Raw genomic sequence first — 20,901 nt, 5'->3', positions numbered from 1 at the left:
AATATTATGTAACAACCTAAAAGGGAAAAGAATTTGAAAAAGAGTAGATACATGTATATGTATAACTGAATCACTTTGCTGTACACCTGAAACTAACACAACATTGTTAATCAACTATACTCCAATATAAAATAAAAAGTTAAAAAAAGAAAAGGACCACAGAATCTGCAACTTAGGGTCGGAGTGGCCTGAGGTCAGCAAGAGGGAGGGTCTCTGTAAAAGTCTCCCAACAGCTGGGTTGTAAAAGGTACAGCTGGAGCAGTTGGAAGAGAGATTGGAAAGGCCTGAAACTGCAGAAGAATGAGGGTGAAATGAGATGTGACTTGCTCAGGACAATAAAGGAAAGGCAGGAACAGCTGCAGGGTTTGGATCTGAGATGCCCGGCAAACTCAGTTTGCAGACGGCTTAAACGAATAGTGATGGGAAATGTATATTTATGTATATATAGATCTGAAGACACAGAAAACAAATGCTTAGGAAAAACTAACATGCTTAGAAAGTTCTGAGCAATGCACTGGAGCAATGAGGATTAAAAGCCAGAGAGAACTGAATTTTGATTATGCTTTCATGTTAGCAATGTACTGTAAATACCATGCTAAGAAACACTTGGAACTCTACACTGGTCACCAAAACCAGTTATGTTCTAAGTGAGTTTGGTATATTACAAGTTCTTAATTGGAGCCTTTAAAACATGCCCCAGTCTATTTTTACATGGACTAATAGGAAATCAATTTAACTTGCTCTACAACAGTTTAAAAATGTTAAAACATTTCCATAATTTTGAGATATTTTTCATCGTAATTGTAACAGGGTACAGTAGTCGATTAATTTTTTCCTTCATTGTTAACAATAAGCTTTTATGAAATTGCTGCTTGGTGCAAGAACTGCCTTCTATCTTTGGGTCATTAGATTTGCTGACTTGAATTTAAAGGGAAAATAATATTAATCCTCCCAAATATCTTCTCTTCAAATTATGTAGTGTTGCCTTTTTTTTTTTTTTTTCTCTTCTGTTTTTCACTGCATAATATAGTCTGGCAAAAAGTAAGTGTGATCTTAATTGTTAGACTTGTTTATTCCAGGGAGGAACCAATGGAGCACTTACAGTAATTAACATATTTTCTCTGGTCTTCTCATTTTGTTAATGATATCTTACTGAAGGCTGTGCAGTAATTACTGCCCACTGAGGTACATACGCTGAAACAAATTAATGGCCAATGACCAATAATGATTACACTTGTAATTACCTATTGTGAAGTATAAGCATAAAAAAATTGAAATTAAGAACAATGTTCTTTGAAGCTAAAATTAAACTATATTGTGAAATTGTCCTAAAAATCATATTAACAGGGCTTCCCTGGTGGCGCAGTGGTTGAGAGTCCGCCTGTCGATGCAGGGGACACGGGTTCGTGCCCCAGTCCGGGAAGATCCCACATGCCGCGGAGTGGCTGGGCCCGTGAGCCATGGCCGCTGAGCCTGCGCGTATGGAGCCTGTGCTCCGCAACGGGAAATGCCACAACAGCGAGAGGCCCGCGTACCGAAAAAAAAAAAAATCATATTAACAACTCAACAGAGAAATGATATTTCATGACTTTATCATTATCCCCACCACTTTCACATAAGTTACAAGACACATTCTTTTGCTGTGTTTCAGAGCATAAAGAATAGGACGTGTTTACTTTTAGGTATGATTTTGGGTATTGGTGGAACATTTATCTTAACATGGGCAGCATAATTTTCAGTGATTTCAAGAAGTTAAAGTAATTTTCTATACCAGGAGGCAATATTTCCTTCTTCCTTCTCAAGAGGAGATATTTTTTCTCCCCAGTGGCTGCTTTCTACCTATCTATGCTTAAGAAATTCTGGGTCACTTAGCACTTTTAGCAAGATCAATACTCTTTAATGCTCAAATTTCATTTATCTCATGGGTTTATCAAAATAAACAGTAATTTTCCTGTAATGCTGCCAGTATAACTTGGGATAGAGGGTGGTGATAGATGTTCACACAATTTTCATATGATACAGTCTGATTTTGTAAATTTGAGTGATTTGAAACTCCTCTTTCTTTAGACTGCCAACAATGTCAGCATCTACTTTTTACATGTGGAAAAAATAATAAATTTTAGCTAAGGATTAACATAGTACAGTATTTGGTTTCTCCAGACTGAAATAGAGGACACCTGAGATCTAAGTCTGTGTCACTAATTAGCTGGCAAGTCACTCATTGTCTCTGGGCCTTGGCTTTCTGACCTGAGAAATGGGAGCTTTGTATTAGATCATCTCCAAGGTCACTCGTATGCGCTAACGGACTATGGTAGGCTTTGTGATAAGGATCACAGGAGACTGGGAATTCTCTCTCTTATCTCTGGTTAAATTGTTGTGTGAAAACATTAAGATTTTTGGATTTTTTTCATTATTTGGAGTTCAGTTTACAAGTCAGTTTTTTTTTCTTTTTGCGGTACGCGGGTCTCTCACTGTGTGGCCTCTCCCATCGCGGAGCACAGGCTCCGGACGCGCAGGCTCAGCGGCCATGGCTCACGGGCCCAGCTGCTCCGCGGCATGTGGGATCTTCCCGGACCGGGGCACGAACCCGTGTCCCCTGCATCGGCAGGCGGACTCTCAACCACTGTGCCACCAGGGAAGTCCTACAAGTCAGATATTTTAATGTTTCATTCGCAGTCCTTATCAAATACTTGGATATTGAACAGAATAATAAATTTTTGTTCACCTGAGTAGGAAAAATGAAACTAGCTTCTAAATCTGGATAACTAGCTTAAATGTATACATTTTCAAATTTCAAACACTATAATAAAATCTCTACATTTTATTAAGTATTTTAACTAAAAATTATATCCTTCTAAATATTATTTTTAATTATAATGTTTTGTTTCTAATGAGAATTTGAGTTCCTGCAGGATCAGAATTAAGTTTTTATGTATTTTCATACCTGTTAGCACACTTTTGTGTTCAAGAAATATTCGTCGAAAGAAAAGAAAAACATGATTGTCAACATATTTTTGTTTTTAGACATTCTGTATGTTGCTATGTTGGTTTAAACTGTTTTCAGGGTAAACTATCTTCTCTCCCTCAAATGGGAAGTTGTCTTTCTATATGACAACTTCAGTGTTCTACAATGAAGCAATTAAGGCTTGATTCTTTGAGTTAAGGTTTCTTATTTGGGTATGGACATCACAATGGAATTATGATCTTGCTGTTATGCATTGGATATCACATCCAAATTACTTTTTTTACATATAAGGAAATTGGGCATAATGAGGATGGAAATTGCTAGATTACTATTATCTAAAATCTCTGTCCCAGAATTTGTAGTCTATTAAAGCTTATTAATGTCTTCTTTAAGATCCACTAGCAAAAGATGAGAAAAGTTGTTATCCAGCTTTAAGATTTTTCAGGACCTCTTACTGCTTTTAATTTTTCCTTTCAGTTCATGGGAGCTAGTCTTGTACGCCTGGTTGAACTTGGTTTAGAATTTTGACAGTTTTTTTATGTGTGTCCCATTTGGTTGTTTTTCACAATGTCCGGACTATTCACATTACATCTGAATAAGCACTACCCAATGGTTTAATTCAAATTGTCTGACATACCTCTAATTAGTATTGTTAATGTTTACAGAGTATTCTTAATAAAATAAAGCTTTCTGGCTTAATTTAAAAACAAGAAACGATAACAGAAAAAAATTTTAAATAAATGTAATGTGGAAATTGTCATAAGTTTTACAGAAAAATTTGTTTATAAAAACTAACTTTGATAGAAAACTCTTGGTTGGGATGAAATGAGAAATGGCAGAGTGCCAAAATAACTGTCTTATGATATATTTCTTATGATATAATTCCCAATTTAAAATAATCTTGATAGTCATCTATTCATATATTTAGACTTAGCAACATTGGCAAGCTGAAGGTTATAGAGATGTATATAGAGAATGGTTAGCTAGTCTTGCTATACTAGTAATTACCAGTAAATTTTAATTATGTCTAAATCCATTATATGCCTGCACATCTGTAAGTATTATAGCAATTTAAGAAAAGTCAGTTTGCTACAATATTAAGTTAGAATTTTTTTCCAGTTCTAACTTAACAGTGAGTGAAAAACAACAGTTTCTGAGAAGATTATTATTTAAAGGTAGACTGGAAAAATAAAATACTCATTGTATGGCTATATGTTTCCAGCCCTGAAGTCATGATATGCTTTTGTTTATTTTGCTCAATATCATTTAAAGAAAGTTATTTAAAAAGTAAATAAGGCAAGAACCTGAAATTTGTTTGATTTAAGAAATCATGACTTTAAAAAAGGGAGGTTGCAGGCTCTTGTACTATGATTTTGTCTCTCTAGCTAAGCTGCTTCATGAACTTGGGCAAGCGTATTTATCATTCAGAAGCTCATTTTCCTCATCTGACATTCTAAACTTGTCTGAAGCAGCACTAAAGCCCTTTCAGAAACCATTTGCTATGTGTATATTGGTGTTTATGGTTTTAGTTTATATATATTATATTAGTTTACATTTAGTTTGTGTATATATGATATATAGCATTACAAATTATCTTAAAATTTATATGAACATTTACAATTTTTCAATGTAAATATGTATGTATACCTTTTATGTTAAAGAAGAATAATGCAAAGGAATAAATTACTTTCCTTATTTTGTTCATATATTTAAAATATTTCCTACCATGTCATTTTCTTCAGTGATGTGTGTATTGGAATTATGGTCATAGTAATATCACATTCATTATTCTTTTTTGGAAGCATTTCAACATCTCTATTCAAGGACTGAGTAGATTGTGTTTACAGCGGCTTTACAAGGCATCTGTTCTTAGCCACAGCTGAGAATGGGGCCCACCGTGCAGACTGGAAGCATCCACCTAGAATTTGTTGAATTAAGTCCTTGCACCTGGATATAATTGTCGAGCCGCTGTGCTGGGGTTTTCTTAAGCTACTGGTAAAACAAATTAGCTCAATTTTAAACTGGCATCCAGTAGAGAAGCAACAACTCACCTCACATAATCTTTTTCAAATAATTATTTTTGTATTGCCAGTTTTACCTCATGAATATTTTCCTGGGGGCTGAGTGAGAAAAAAAAATGTAGCTAAACCAGAGACGTGATAAAAATTCTCCTCATGTTATAGGCTTTGATATCATGGCAGTATAATTAAGATATTGGTAAATATGTGATTATAATTTCAGTTCAGCTGGATTTTTCCCCCACTAAACAAAACATAAATTCACGTATTTAGTTGTAATGTAGAGTTTACGAAATATTCTCATATCCATATGCAAGTTTCATAAACCATTGTCATATTTGCTGTACTTTAATGACGGCTATTTTTATAGATAGAAAAGATGCATGTGAGAATCATGGTAAACAGGAGACAAGACTCATTTATATTTGTCAGTAGAATTCATGGAACTCATTTGGTTATGCATTTTTGAGTCATTTATACTTGGCAACCAATTTCACAAGTTTTCTAGAAATCCAATAAATTCAAAACTTTAATGGCTGGTAAGAATGGGGTTAGTTCTTGTGGAATTATGAAGCTAATACATGCATGTATTTCTGTGTGTATTCATTACTTATCCATTACATCCACTTATCCATTACATCCACTTATTCATTACTTATCCACTTATTACAAATTTCACTTATTACAAATTTTATAATTTAGGGGTCAGGCAGGATTCTCAGCATTGAGGACAGAGCAGGGAAACATGAGAAGTTCCTGCCTTCCTGAAGTTTATGTTCTAGTTTGGGAGACAGACAAAAAAAAAGAAAGAAGGAAGGAAAGAAGGAAAGAAAGGAAGGGAGGGAGGGAGGGAGGAAGGGAGGGAGGGGGGAAAGAAGAAAGGCAGAGAGAGAGGGAGGGAGGGAGGGAGGTAAGGAGGAAGGAAGGAAGGAAGGAAGGAAGGAAGGAAGGAAGGAAGGACGAAACAAGAATTTAATTTCAGTTAGTGTTGTTAAGTTCTATGAAGAACAAATGTGGGTTAATTACAGAGTAGTAAAAAGGTACAATTAAATTGGTTAAGAAGACCTCAATGAGAAAGTTTCTGTGTTGCTCTATGTAACAGTAAGCACATATGCTAGCTCATTAATATACACATTTATTTCTTAATATGCCTTCCAGTGTTTTACACAATGTCTAGCATAAGATGGGAGAAAAATGCCCTACTTGATTTGAGATGGAAGGCACTTAGCATTTAGAAAAGTCTGTGCACATGTGTAGCCATGTATCCCAAGTATAACATACAGAACACAATAGATCAATATTATATATGATTTATTACAAAGGTTTGAATGTAAAGCCCTACAGAGCCTTTCCTAACCATTGTTTCTTCAAATGTTGTCACTTCTTCCCATCATAATAACTTGTATGTATTTCTTTTGTAGCACACCCCGCCTTGCATTGCCTTTAGTTGTACACCAATGTCTTTTCCTTTCAAGATTTTACTCTTTGATACAGCTTTCCTTTATATATCTTTATATTTCCAGGGCTTTACACCAAGTCTAGAAGCAGATACAATGTGTTTTAATATAAATGTGTGATAAAGAGATTCTACTGTATTTCAATTAACATGCTCAGAGCTGCTTACATAGAAAAGTTTCACTGATTTATTGATGTTCTGAGAGTAAAATATTGTGTATAAGTGACCGAGCTGAATTCCAAATTCTAGCAACCCAGCTAGCTGACTTGTGCTTATTGTTGGCGATAAACATTGCAGCCGAGTTTGATTAGCAATGACAACACTACTGCTGCTAATGGAAATAGCTACCATTTATTCAGCTCTTTCTAATGTCGGCTGTTGGCCACTATGTACATCATCCTCTAAAATCCTGACAATGAGCCTGTGAAGCTGGTGTTATTGCCCCACTTTGCAGATAAGTAGTTGAAACTCAGAGAGAATGAAAAACTGGCTGAAGTCACCAAGTTTGTCATAGATTAAAATAGATTATAATAATGTGTATTCCAAATTATATTTATGAAATGTATGATGTATAATAAAAATAGTATAAAATTTCAAATAAAAAATTATAAATGGCTGCTATATATATATATATATATCTTTGTGTTGTTATGTGGCAGGGATGATCTTTCCAATGCTTGGTGAGGAAAGGGTGTGAAGTGGCAGGGATATGTACTTTGGTAAAGTTTGGGATGGTAAATATATGTGTGAATGTATGTGTGTGAGTGTGTGTGTATATATATGCTCATCATATGCATAGATATTTGCATAGTTTGATACTATTTGTTTTGAACTGACTTATACTCATTATGGTGCAATGTCAACTTTGGAGGACAGGGCTGTTTCTCGGTTATCCCTGTATCCCCAATGTAGGTGCAGTACAGTGTAGGCACCTACTAAATGCTTGTGTCAAAAATGAAAAATTAAAACAATGGTATCACTAAGGCAATTCATGGAATAGGAACACTTAAGATTTTTACTCCCATTAGCTTTAAAAACCAATGTCAACAACACGGGAAAACAACACATAAATATCTGTTGTTTTTTATTTTAAAAGCTCAGTGGAGCTTTTTTTATTCCAAGAATTAATCTATTTCAGTATTATAGTTCTGAGTTAGGCAATATGGTATAGAAATGCAAAACTTGAGAAAATCACACATATGTGGAAAAATCTAGCAATAGTTTTCCTTATTAAAGTCTAAAACTGGCATGTAATCAACAAAATAAGCAGCTAAATGAGGTATTTTATAAACTTGATGCTAATGGTCATTGATATTCACACATTTACATATAGTCACTCAGCATGTCATAATGTCGACTACTATACGTGTGTGTTCTAATACATCATTCACACATATATACTCTGTAACTCAAAGTAAGGCTGCCACACTATAGAGCTAACTATATAGGTTCACCAAATATCACATGCTTTTCAAGTTATGGATTTTTTTGTTAATATAAACAAAGGCAGAAGAGACGTGCAGACAAAAAAATATCAGTAAGCTAAAAATCAGAAGTACGAATCTTTACAAATAAGCCTTTTCAGAAATATAAAAATAGGATTGGTTAAAAAGTAAGTAAAAGGATATTTTTGTCTTTCTATGGGGTGATGGAGGTGAAGGTCAGTTCCTCACTGCTGGTAATTTATGTTTATATGTCTCTAAGTACAGAGAAAGTAAAACTCACCCAAAATGCTTTCTAAGAATTTAAGCACACACACTGTATTCTATGCAGCTCAAAGTGAAGACCTGGTCTGGATATAAATGTAAGCAATTTTATTAAGCAGTCTTACTTTTATGTAATTATACACTTCAGACACTAGAAAAACCAAAATATGATTCTCAGTGAGTTCAACTTCCAAAATTACTAAGTGCACAGTAAGAATAATCCAGTCCACAGCGTCTATTTGTTAGAAGTGGGAGATTTGGGGTAGAAGCTCTTTATAAACTGTGCAGTGCAAGTGCCCAATTCTCAGAATTAAAGGGAGAATTAACTCCCTCTAGTTCATTCTCTGGAATTGGAACCACCTTGGGAATAATGTCTCACAGAATGACATGCTGCCTTAGACATCCCAGTATAAGCAAGACTCTTACAGTTCTAATATTTTTCTTCAATTAATATTTAGACCAAAATGTGAATGTGACAGGATTTAAAATTTCCCACCTTGTCTGATCTACTCTTAGTGTTCCAAGTGTAGCTCTGAAGACAAATTAAATTGTGTTTGTTGAAAGATAGTGTTGGAGAGACTTATTATAAAGGCTCTAGATGTAACCTGCCTGTCACAGAAGATTTGTTTTTATGGAACTGAATGAGAGATTGTTGGTTTCATGGAAAATTCTATATTTTCAAACTTTTGATGTCCCAAATTTAATTTTACTAAATGATACCCATAGAGTGGTTATGCTAAAGTGATATGGGGATAGGTAATTGGAAATGAAGAGGTACACAATAAGCTAGGTGCTCCAGACAAAAACTAAGGAGGCATTTTTGATTTTTCCCATTCTTTCATTACTGCAAATGCTCTACACTCTGCTTTCAAAGTAAGTATTGATTTCTTTCTGTCTTCACTTGAACCAGCACCAACTTCTGTCACCTGGACTACTGGGCTGGCTTCCCTGCCTCTGGCCTCCCACTTTAGACACCCTAAAATTCATTCTCCACACAACAGTCAGAAAGTGGTTTTTTGTGTGTGTGAGTCAAATCATGTCACTTCTTCTCTAAAAGCCTCCAGAGCTGGCCCCAACTGCAAAGAACCCAAATGTTTATCAACCAGTGAATGGATAAACAAATAGTACATTCTTAAAATGGAATTCTTTAGGTAAAAGTGAACAACTGATACACACAACAACATGGATGAGTCTGAAAGGCATTATGTTGAGTGAAAGAAGCAGGACACAAAAGGCTACATGATACCATTTCTATGAAATCCTGGAAGAACTATAGGAACAAAGATCAGATCAGTGGTGGCTAGTGGGGGAGGACACAAAGGAACTTTTGGGTGATGAAAATGATCTATTTCTTGACTGTGGTAGTTACACAGCTTTATACTTTTGTCTATAATCTTCAAACCCATGCACGAAAAGCGTGAATTTTATTACATTTACATGTGTGATGGTTACATATATATAGTACATAGAGACAGAATATATATAACCAGCACATATATGAATGTAATAAAACATAAATAATAATTACGTACATATATATAATATATATATAATATATACATACATATATATATATATATGAGAGAGAGTGCCAATTCCATAGATACACTAAGTACTAAGTGTCCCCTGGAGAAAACAAGAGAATAAACCCATCTTTATAAAGTGGAGCTTTTGAGGGGCTTCTACCCCAAATTATATACCCATGAGGTAAATTATATCTCAATAACCATGACTTAAAAAAAAAAAATCATTCTACGGCCTCTTCCTGTACTTAGAATAAAAATCCGTACGCCTGACTCAGGCCTGTAAGGCCCTTTGTGAACTAGCCCGGACTTGCCCTTCACCTCATTTCTCTCCCTGCCTCATATAGTTCTAGACTATTTAGGATATTTTCTTAGATATTTGATTTGATGTTTAACTTTTAAAACAAATAAATCATTAGCCTTTAAAAATGACATTTAATTTTTACTAATGAGGATTTAAAGTATAAAATTATGTGTTAATAATTCTTTTGCATAATACCTATATTTTCTCGTAAAAATAAAAAAACCCATCTACAAATACTCTGCTGTCATCATCATAGGCATCCTGATTCTCTCTTTGTTCATGGAAAGGGAAGAGAAGAGGCAATAATTTTAAATGTCTGAGATCATCTTCAACTTACTTAGTGGCCAGGTACTTTCTGTCAGTTAAACATAATATAAGAAAAGATGAATGTATGCAATATTAATCAATTAATTAAACAAGTGATTTTGATACTATCATGTAGCAGGAGCCTCAAGGGGGCTATTTTTCACTTTATAAAAATATGAAAATTGAATTTAATTAAATAACCTCTCCTATTTTATTTACAAATATAAATGTAATATGCAAATGTTTAATCACATATATTTCAGATATACACCTTCAGTGTATATTATTGAATGTGAAGCCAACACACAAACATACAGAAAGTATAACATTAAAAGAGATAGAAACTCTGTGTAGAAAACACACACATCTACACCCACGTGCACATTTTATTCATTTCTAAGAAAAATATATTTTTCTAACAGTGGTATCATATAGAACTAAAAATTCAGTTCACATATCTGAATTAGATTTACAGAACTTCCATAAATGCATTAAAACAGATTCACATAAATCACTAAAATGTCATCTTAAAAAAACAAGTCACATATATTATCTGATAGTATACCTCATCACATCGGTTACATTTACATATCGTTCACCCCAGGAATACGTCAGGACTAGACAAAATTTTCAGCTCATGTGAGACATAGCAAAAATACAAGTTGACTCTTCAGTGGGATTAGGGCACTTGAATTTTATAAATTTTTTTAACTGACTATTTCCTTCCTCTCTCTTTTTCTACTCCTTCCTCACTTTCCTCCTTCCTTCCCACTTCTCATTCTTCTTTAGGCTTCCTTTTTTCCTTACGTCACTTAAAGAATATGGTTCATTGCAGGAAGTTTCCAGTTTATGGCTTTAGGATATTTTCAATTTACTCTAAACTTTTGCTGTTCATCATGAATACAGTCAACATACAGATTGCTCACTAGCCCAGAGTCCCAGAATTTGCTTCTTTTCTTTAATTTCTCTTTAAGCTATCCAAGAATAGGATGATATTATTCAGGAAACATCTTGTGCAATGATGCCCTATCCATCACTGGACTAAGAGATTGTTTTCAATTTTATAAGCCAGTGGGGTAAGCTTCTGTTCCCAAGAGAGGGCTTAAAACGCACTGGGAAAAGCTCTGCTTCTTGAAATAGCTGTTCACTGTTACAGATGTTCAGGTGACTGACTGATGCTTTCCTCCCCCCATAAGACAGCTCCTGGGAAGCTCTAGAATGTGACTTTAAACTGGAATGACTCTGGAGATAGTTTTGATATGGCATGGTCTCAAGGCATTCTTAGTCTGAAGTTCTTCCAGAAAGTCTGGTGAGTTCTAAACCTTCCCTGGCAACCCAATCTGCTCTGACAGCACAAAGAGGAAAATGTAAACAAGGGAAATATCAAGGTCAAGGTTTTCTTTGGTGCTTCCTGGGTGTCATATAACATAGTGGTGAAAAGCTTTAGCTCTCAGGTTAAGATGCTTGGCTACAATTCCTGGGTTCACCCCTGCTGGCTGTAAGACCAGAGCCTCAGTTTCATATTTATTATTATTTTATAGTCATAATAATACTCTTCCGATGGAATTGCTCTGAGGATTAAACTCAATTAACACAGAGCCTAGCACAAAGTAAAAACTAAAGGTTATCTATTAGTATCGTTGTAATTGCTATTATTGTCATCCTAAGCCTCAGAAGATAATTTGGCCATAGTTGAGAGACTGCTAGGGATTTTGTCCTTTTATCAACTATGAGAATAATTTATACAACAGCTGTGATAAAATGTATGTAGAGAGCTAAGCACATTGGTAAGTAGAATTCAAAAATGCAATTGGGTGCTGAAATTTAAAGTATTCAGGACTAGTTTATATAGAGGAAGGAAAACTTTGTTTTGAGTCAGATTACTTTGTTAGTTCAGTTTTATGCACAAACATCTCTTACTTTGTTAGTTCAATTTTATGCACAAACATCTCATTTTCCTGGATTTCTAATTAGATATAATTTTTTTGGTTTTGGTTTTGTTTTTGTTTTGCGGTACACGGGCCTCTCACTGTTGTGGCCTCTCCCGTTGCGGAGCACAGGCTCCGGACGCGCAGGCTCAGCGGCCATGGCTCACGGGCGCAGCCGCTACGTGGCATGTGGGATCTTCCCGGACCGGGGCACGAACCCGTGTCCCCTACCATCGGCAGGCGGACTCTCAACCACTGCGCCACCAGGGAAGCCCAGATATAATATTTAAGGTCACCAAAATATTACTTACTGGAGGCGGCAGCTTAAGAAGAAAATCAATATGTGTTATATTTTTCTAGTATAACATTTCTGTGAGAAATTAGATTAAGATAAGAAAAATAAAATCTCCTGTTAAAGAGTTCCTTCATCATTTTGTAATACTCCTTATACAAAATGCAAAAACCAAAAAAAATCCTGTTTTATTTATTTACTGCACATACTTTGGTAAATTCTGTACCAAGTCTGGGAAGCTAATTATTAAAAGTGTATCTTCCAGGGCTTCCCTGGTGGCGCAGTGGTTGAGAGTCAGCCTGTCCATGGTAGGGGACGCGGGTTCGTGCCCCGGTCCGGGAAGATCCCACATGCCGCGGAGCGGCTGGGCCCGTGAGCCATGGCCGATGAGCCTGTGCGTCCGGATCCTGTGCTCCGCAACGGGAGAGGCCACAGCAGTGAGAGGCTCGCATACCGCAAAAAAAAAAAAAAAAAAGTGTATCTTCCAGAAAATAAATAGGTAAATGTTATTATGCTGTTTTAATATAAAATTAGTAGAAAATATTAAACATTATCTTTATGGTATCTGTTTCCTCATCTTCCTTTGTTTCTCATTAATATTTTTAATACTATTATTATTAGTGTACTGGCATAGAAATGACATACTATAAATACCAGTGAACGCTGGAGGTTAAACAAAGTTAATTTATGCAGGAAAACTCCAACTAGAAAAGAGGGAAAACCATTTTTTACTTAATAAATACACTATTAGCACAGGTCATTTTTACCTGCTGAGTATTTCCAGGCATCCAAATAATTGTTATTCTCAACTGTCTCTTCTTGTGTCTTAGCCAAGCTAAGCCACAAAGGACAAGCATCTCAGAGCTTAGTGAGTGCTTCTCTGCTGTCCCACATAAGAGCTGGGGGCAAGCCTGAAGAGTTTCCCAGAAGGGCTGAAAGCACGCAGCAGCAGCACCTTGGATAAAGCAGAAATGGCCTTGGATAAGGTTCACTTTGGATTCATCGTTTGGCTTTGTGATCTTGGGAGAGTTACCGATCTTCCTCCATTTCTTCACACACAAAACAAGAGGATGAATACCTACCTTACAAATATTTTTTTAAAAATGAGAAACAAAGGAAATAATGTTTGTACAATATTTGCTAAGTGTAAAATGCTTATTCCAGTTAAATCTATCACAGTAGTTCAAAGTGTGCTATCAGTTTGATTCTCGGTTCTCAGATGGGAATAATAGTCTTACTGCTCAGTTGTTGGAAGGGAGCTATTACATATAAAGCAGTTGGGGCAATTCTTTATATATTTTAATCCTTTTGTTATCATTAGTCCACATACTTAATGTAGATTGCAGGAGTGATAGGGAAATAAGATTAATTTAAAAAATTGAAATCGAAAAGGAGAATAACCGCATGTTGTTTATGAATATGCAGTATTTAAGTTCTACATGTTGGACAGTGATCAGATGGTTCCAGGTCCAGAAATATTAACTGAGAGGAGTAATTTTGATCATTTAGTTTTTTATATTACTTGGACAGGCTCATGGGAGCATGAAATGAGATGGCTTTAGAAAGCCTTTCTGCCTTTGGCTGGAAATAATGTTTTTAATCGGAGGCTGTTTTGCACCTGGTGGAGTTTAACTTCTTCAGTAATTAGTACATGTAGCATTAGCTAGGTGGTTTTTGAACATTCAGAGATTCTTTTTTATCGTAAAAAGATTGTGTTTCATGATTCATGTAAAACATATAAGCTTATATGCTCTTTAAGATCTGATGAAAAGGAATGATTTTATTCTACATTAGAAACACTGGGCTGGTTCTTCCTAAATGTTAACAGGTGCAGTGAGGACAATAAAATTAATCACAATAAAAAAATTCATCTGGTCAAGTTTGAGAAACACTAGGTTAATTAAACAGTAAAAGTAAAGCTTCTATTGCAGCATTTCTCAGAATCATTACTGTATAATGTGTGTTGAGAATTTCTAAGCATGGCAGTAATTGTTTGCTATGCTTGCTAATATTATTTGACCACTGAATCCTTTTCTTGAGGGGCTATTGTGAGGAATATATTTTGGGACGTGCTGGGCTAGAGGATTGTTGTGTTTCTTGTCTTCATTTTTAAATGATGGTAAACAGTGTGCATCCAAACGCCAGAATGACATATGAGTTTAGAATTTTCTACCACATTCCCACCTTGTTTGGTCATTTCCATTGGGGGCATCCTTGTAACGTTAGCTTATTAGACAATTCCCAGGATAAGGGACTGTAGCTCCTGGTTTATCCCTTTCTTCCTTCTCCCATTTTAAAAGTGCAAATGATTTCATAGGCTAGGTCCAGAAAAATGCTGGGTTTGCTTCTGAGAGTGTCTGATCCTGAGGATGAGAAAAAAAGTAGCATCTGTGATTTAAAGTACCAGGAGAAAGAGACAACACTCCAAAGAAAAGTTGATATTCACAAGAACAGCCTGGGAACTTTAAAATATCATTTTAAATTAGAAATTTAGAGCCATCAATAAAATCACAAAGGTGATCGTGATGACAGTTGTTTTATCATGAGTTTTATCTATCTTTCTCCAGGAAGGAGGGGACAATAGAAAAAAAGAAAATCTCAGTTGAGCATCCTTTTATTTTGTTTTGTTGTTTTTGTTTGTTCGGTTTTAGTCTTCCAGCCTTGACACTGTTGACGTTTCGGGCTAGGTAGCTCTTTCTTGTGTGGGGCTGTCTTGTGCACTGTAATAGGTTTAACAGCATTCCTGGCCTCTACCCACCAGATGCTAGTAGCACCTCATTCCCTACCTGTGATCATCAAAAGTATCTCCAGGGTTTCCCTGGTGGCGCAGTGGTTGAGAGTCCGCCTGCTGATGCAGGGGACACAGGTTCGTGCCCCGGTCCAGGAAGATCCCACATGCCGCGGAGCGACTGGCCCGTGAGCCATGGCCGCTGAGCCTGCGCGTCCGGAGCCTGTGCTCTGCAACGGGAGAGGCCACAACAGTGAGAGGCCCGCGTACTGAAAAAAAAAAAACGTATCTCCAGTCACTGCTGAACGTCTCCTGGGGGTCAAAGTCACTGCCAGTTGACGACCATTGGTCTACTCCTTTCCCACAGTTTCCACCCCTTTGGTACTAAACGATGGATGTAGACAATTGAAAGGCCTCATGCTGTATATGTTCATGTGAATAATACAGTAAAACTGCAAATAAGTTCAAGATGAGTAACAATTCTGTAAAAGATTTTCTGTCATTTTTCTAAGTCTCAGTCTGGAAGTATGGGATCACTTTCTAATCTATTAGCTGACTTATTTTTTGTCCTTCTGCCCTGACTGATTGCCATTTCCACTTAAAAGAATACTAGCAAAATGTTTGCTCTTCACTTAAGAAGGAAATTACTAAACTGTGGCTTAAGCTGTCCCCTGGTTGGTGTAATGTTTTTGGAATTATCGAACTTTAGTCATTTAAATGAAATAAGTTGCCAAATATGTTGGTTAAATCTATAAACCCAGTGAAATGGGATGGCATACAGTGCCTTGCCTGTTTATATACTGACATTATTTTGGGCCTTAAATTTACATCTATTTTTCTGTCTCAATAGTTTCCACTTTTCATACTGGTGTATGGGACTCCGTTATAAGACTAGAAATGAAACTGTCCACGATGGGTTAGAAAAGAGAGTGTCTGAAAATAAGATTGTGGTTTTCTAGCACAATCACGACTAAAAATTACATTGTGAGATTATTATTTTAATTATTATTTATGTTTGTATTTGTCTTGAGTGTCTAGGATTGAACATTCACTTCTGGAAAGGAACACAATGAATTTTAAAATTTAACTAACTTATGTTGAATTTGAGTAACTCCCTAAATAAAGAAGAAAAAAAAAGAATAACTGAAAAAAAAAGGCTGTATGTTCTCATAACTATATAGATTCTCAAAGCTTGCTTCTGTGATGTAGCCATGGAAAAATTTAACATTTTGACATATATTCTGTTTAATTAATATTCAATTATATATTTTCCAGTTTTAAATAGTGTATCTAATTATAGTATAGGTAAAAGGATGAGCTCTAAAGACATCTATATCTTAATAGCAGGAATATTATTTTCTTTTTGCTTCCCAAAGTTTTTATTTGAGTACAGAGTTTGAAACTGATACGAGATACATTCACCAACCACTTACTCTTAGTGCTTATATTAGCCTTAAATAATAAAAAGCTTAAAGCGCATTTTTTCATTTTTGAGCTGTACATGTGATTACATTTAATTTAGTCTTCTTTATTTGTTTTCCTTTTATAAAAAGTTACTCTGTTACCTCTGTCAGATTACATTAGAGGATTTCAGTGACATTCTTGTACTAGAGAAACTACAAACACTTCTGCAAGCTATGTATTTATGCACCCACAATGGGCATAATCCTATTTTTATGAAGAATGAATAGAATTGACTTAAAAATAAAAATACCTTCCTGAAACCACCTATATTCTATTTAGTCCAATTAAAAAAATATCTTGAAAGCATGTTGCCAACATTCAAATCAGATAAATTAGAACAATCCTTTGCCAAAGGTCGAAAAGATTGCAATAAAAATCCAAACAGCCTATCAGTTGGGACCTGACAAGGCAAAGGAAATGGGCAATTCAAATAAATTTCTTTTTGAATACACATTTGCTCATCTTTGCTCAAGGGTCAAGACAGAATTATTCTGGAATAGAAATGGTGGCTATATGACCTGTTGTTTAATGCATGTTTCTAAACTGGTCTATAATTACCAAATTAATCTCAGTATATATTACAAACCTATTTGCACAAGCTACGTACAAGTAAAACAGGGAGCAGAGCACTTTACCTGCATCAATACAAAGCATTGCATAACACGTATTTGTTTTTGTAGCTATTGTGGCTTTGGGAACAAGTAAATATAAACAGCAGGAAACACAAATACAGAGGCAGTGCGACTGGAGGTTGTCAGGGAGCAGTATGGTGGCTTTAGGAACTGAATTTGGCTTGAAATAAGCTTTGTCTCAGTATGCATAAGAGGCTTTGGCACTGTATCAGACCTCTGGGGCAACCACTCAGCGGGACAGGGATTATCCAGTGGTTTACTATGGTCTGTGCTTCCCAATTCATAGAAAACTTGCCTCCCTGTCATACTCTTACATTAACTCACTAGGTGCTGACGTTTCCATCTATTTTTTTTTTCCTTCTGGGAGTGTGGGTCTTTTGGCTAAAAACAGTAGCAGATGTTAATTCAGAATCTAAAAAAATACTTAATGAACGTGATTGAGAAGATACCAAATGTTTGACATCTACAGGTAGCAATAAAGCATAACCGTGGGTCGTTTTGCAAGCTAACTCCCGTTTTCTGAAATTGATTTTTTTTTATTGGTGGCCCTACCAAAATGTCCTAAGCACAGATGGGCTGTATTTTAACAAAGCTGCTACTCACTCAAAGTTCCAAATGCATTTCTATTCTAACAATGAGATGTATTCTTTTTTTTTTTTCTTTTTCTTTTCTTCTCTCTTTCTCTCTCTTTTTTTTTTTTTCTTGAGGCTTGACAGGGTTAATTCCATTTAGCTGTGGGAAGACGATGCTGTGGTGGAAACCCCATGGTTATTCCAAACTCATGACCATCAAAGAGCCAGATTAGCTGAGTGAGAAGGGAAAGGAAGCTGTGCACTTCCTGTCTCTTAATAAAGCTAAGATTACAGAAGTATTTAATAACCATTGTGGGTTTTCATAGGAAATTGTATGAACACTTTCGGTAATTCGCTCAATCTACGGTTACCGTTGAAGATTGTTTTTGTTTAAGCTAGCTTAGGTATCTAGAAAATATTGTAAAACCAGGATCCTATTACGCATAGCACTGCTAAGTAATCAACTATAAAGACATTACAGGTTCTTTTTGGATATCTCATTTGCACTGAGAAGAGTGGGTTGCACCATGGCCAAAGAAACAAGAGCAATAGTTTTATAAGCACTGAGAAGGCAATAAAATGTGGATTTCTTATGTAGGTCCAAATGTAGCAGCTGGATTTGGCTTTATGAACCATGAAAAATAGTTTCCATCTGGAAGTTGATGTTGAATAAAGATGCAACAGCAAGACAGCATTTTACATGAAACATTTTATATGTCCAGAACAATCATTGGTACTTTCTAGTTATAATTAGAAAATAATAATGGAGGATCCATGAGGTTAGTAACAAATACCCAAAACTTTCTTAATCTTGGAGTGATGTTTGTTTTGTTCATTAAAAACAAACTAGATGATAGCAAAATTGCTTTTGCATTTTCTTAATAAATAATTAGTACCCGGTAGTTACACAATTTCAACTTAGAAGTAAAAATTGTCATTGCCAATAATGAAATATTGATAATTAGTAAAAAAATGGTAAATTCTTTGCTAATCGAAAAGTGTATGGTGATGTGTACAATTCCTTCCTTCATTATGCAGCATATAATAAAATATTAGTTTTCTCTTTGAGTAAATTCCCTATCAAGCCTTCCATGTAACCAATACATGAAGTTACATATGAACTGGACCTTCTGAGGTTATTTAACTATCCCCTTGCTTTTGAGGAGGAATATTCTGGAATACCAAATAAACATATAACCATAAATCCAAATTTATAAGATTGGGATAATGCTTGTCAGCATGTTCCAATCTCCCCCTGAATTTATTATGTAAATTGATCAAAATTATTGCTACTGCCAACTCTTTTTAGTAGATGTTTTGCATTTAGCAAGGACAGACATAATTTGCCCCCTTTTTGCAGTTGTTTTGTCCATATTAAAATTGAGAGACTGAGTAAATAGTAAGAATACTGACATTGTTTATAGTCTATAATACATCATTTGATTTATGTTAATCTAACTATATAAGATATAAACTCAAAAATGCTATTGTTTAGGTTCTTTCACCTTGATTCTTTAAAACAGATGAAGATTCTAAATTACTAGTCTGTCTTTTTTTTTGCTTTTTAAAACATTGCATTTTTGAGTTACTTAATCATTTCAGATAAAACAAAGTCTGCTTTAGTATATCTGAAAATTAAAAATATCTTTGTAGCATGGGATTGCCACAATAATTCTTTGGACAACTATCTCTCTATATATCTATCTATCAATATGTGACATGATATACATGTACATGTAGTTTTGACTTTGTATTTATAATCTTCTACTCTTTAGATAGTCACACAGGTAAATTTAGTAACCAAGTACATAGCAACTTTCTTAAAAGCAAACACTGTATTTTCACAATATGATGACTCATAATTCACAGCTTTGAATATGATAGGCACACAGTAAATATTTGTTGCTTCTCTATACTTGACAAAGCATTAAATCAGTAATTCTCAACCAGGGGTGGTTTTGCCTCTCAGTAGACATTTGAAATGTTTAGACAGTTTGGGGACATATTCTCTCCTTACAGTGGGGGGCTGGTATGTGTGTGTAGGAATGTGGGTTGCTATTAGCATCGAGAGGAGGAGGCCAGGGATGCAACTAAACATCCTATGGTGCACAGGATGATCCACTTGCCTCCCTGACGTACTCTTGCTTACTAGGTACTGTCTTTGCCATCTATTTTTTTCCTTCCAGGATTTTAGGTCATTTGGCAAAAAAGAGTAGACCCTAAGACAGCAAAATGTTATATAGCCCAAAGTTTCAATAGTGCCAAAGATGAGAAACCCTGCATTACATTAAATTCCATGGTCACACAGTTAAGTAGCAAAAATTCAAAAAGAATCTTTGCTGGGGAAATCTAAAGATATATAATTTTTCCTTTGTCCAGAATTTTACTAAATTTTGCATAGAATGTGAAATATTAGGCATTTTTATTATGTAAATTATATTACTCTTTCTCCTGAATATTTATTTAAAGATCATACATTTTATTATATAGATTTTACCATTTTGCCAAGTAGGTTCCTTTCTGGTTTGAAAGCAGAGACCTAGGGGAAAAAAGCCAATAGAAAAGTCATAGAAATCATATGTGTTTTACCAGGTAGAAAGAAAATAAAAATTAAGGCAATTTCTTAATTTTGCTTATTTGGGGAACTTAACTGATTTCAATATTTTATGTTGAAATGTTTTACCTGCTTTCTCTTCCCTCAGATTAAACTCTGTACCTATCTTTATTCCTATCTTACCACTTTTACAACTAGGTAGCAAAGATTCCATTAAATTCAATTGTGCTTGGGTTGGCTGTAAATTTCAGAAAGACAGGTCCACTGGGACTTTTTTTCTGAGGGAATTAAAACAAACATCTTATGGGAAGGGAGTGTTACTTCCATCTAATGACAATGGAGAGTTGAGATTGCAAAATGTAGAACTGAATCCGGCATAAGGTTTTTACTCATTTTGTTCTCATGCCCAGTCATCCCTTCCCTTCTTTCTTATACTTTGAGTCTGTGCCAGAG

The 20,901-nt window shown here is 35.3% G+C and overlaps 1 long non-coding RNA gene across 10 annotated transcripts in view; it reads left to right on the top strand.

The window, feature by feature from the left end:
- LOC132597271 (uncharacterized) overlaps positions 1 to 20,901 on the top strand; it is a 322,871-nt gene that overhangs the window by 67,468 nt on the left and 234,502 nt on the right. The window contains exon 2 of one of the 10 annotated variants that reach the window (XR_011377443.1): positions 11,475 to 11,587. The exons of the other annotated variants lie outside the window; for them this stretch is intronic. This is a non-coding gene — a long non-coding RNA (uncharacterized lncRNA). The remainder of the gene's footprint in view (positions 1 to 11,474; positions 11,588 to 20,901) is intronic. 10 annotated transcript variants of the gene reach the window in all.

The sequence above is a fragment of the Globicephala melas genome, chromosome 4, assembly GCF_963455315.2.
Source record: "Globicephala melas chromosome 4, mGloMel1.2, whole genome shotgun sequence".
Classification (NCBI taxonomy): domain Eukaryota; kingdom Metazoa; phylum Chordata; class Mammalia; order Artiodactyla; family Delphinidae; genus Globicephala; species Globicephala melas.
The sequence above is the reverse complement of the archived record's forward strand: the minus strand, read 5'-3'. Positions and strand labels throughout refer to the sequence as shown.